Here is a 1,272-nt window from a genome sequence, read left to right as displayed (position 1 = left end):
GTTATAAACTAATAAATGTGTATTGTTTTATGTCACTAAGACTGTGGTAATTTGTTAACAAGGCAATAATAACTAATACAATAACCAATCTTTAATCCAAAGAGCTCACAGCATTGTGATATGGTGGTGTTAGCTTTAAAACTTTTAAAAAATATTTTTCATAATGGGAAAGATCCAAGAGACATCTATAAGGATATACATACAGCATTCTTCCCCTATATTCTACTTCAACAAGACCCTATTATATCTAAATTGGATATCTTTGAAACCACAATCAGTACAATTTTCTAAAAGTTTTCATGCAAAGAGTTCCATGACCTTAATTACATTGTCTAGTTTTCATGATATTCTTTCTTCATCATAGCAGGTAGGATTTTCCCCACTTTTCAAGCCAATTACAAAAAATTAATAAAAGATGCATGGGAACAGATAAAAATAGTTCAAAACTTTTCTTTGGTTTCTAAAATTGTTTGTTTTAAGTAAACTCCAATTGATACTCTTTTTCTTTTAAATTATATTTCTTAATTTTTTTTCTGAGAGGAGAAATTGATGAGGCTAAAATTGCACCCACCTTGATAATATCAGAACTTCTCCGGAATGGATGCATCAGTTTATCAAGATAACATGTTCCTATCCAATTTATGTGAAGTAGCAAACAGGCTTGTGGACCACAACCCTGTGTTTTTTGACCAAAGTAACCATATAGATTTGGTGAATATTATGGGAATATTTTGGCACTCCTTCCAAGATTGGTCTGGCATCAGAAAATAAAATATGTACTATAGAGATCATCAGGGAGGCTTGAGTCAAAGAGCTTCGTGGTACCTAAGCAATGTATCTTTGTTGTAAGATCTCGAAAATATAATGGTCTCTTAATACACACTGTCTGCACTGGCTATTTTCCAACTTTATTTTTGTGAATGTTTAAATAGATGACTTCCATGACAGATTTACAAATGCTATTCCTTTGGTGACAGAAAAGCACTCTTTTTAGGTATGTTGTAATAGAGGTTGTGGTAGTCTTCTAGATGCCTGGCTTGGTGTATATATTTCTGTATAAAACATCACTTGATAAATTAATCTATTTTTTCAAATAAACTGAATAAATATGGAAATTACTATCAAAAGAACTTGGATGGCACATGACAGAAAATGAATACAAACTGGAATGTTTGATTGTATGTTTTAGCCAAATAACAATCAAGTTATAGCCAATTGTTGGATATATGATAAGAAGTTAGAAAAAACAACAAAGTGCAATATTAAGGATAG

Source organism: Lemur catta, chromosome 4, assembly GCF_020740605.2.
Source record: "Lemur catta isolate mLemCat1 chromosome 4, mLemCat1.pri, whole genome shotgun sequence".
Taxonomy (NCBI): domain Eukaryota; kingdom Metazoa; phylum Chordata; class Mammalia; order Primates; family Lemuridae; genus Lemur; species Lemur catta.
The sequence above is the reverse complement of the archived record's forward strand: the minus strand, read 5'-3'. Positions refer to the sequence as shown.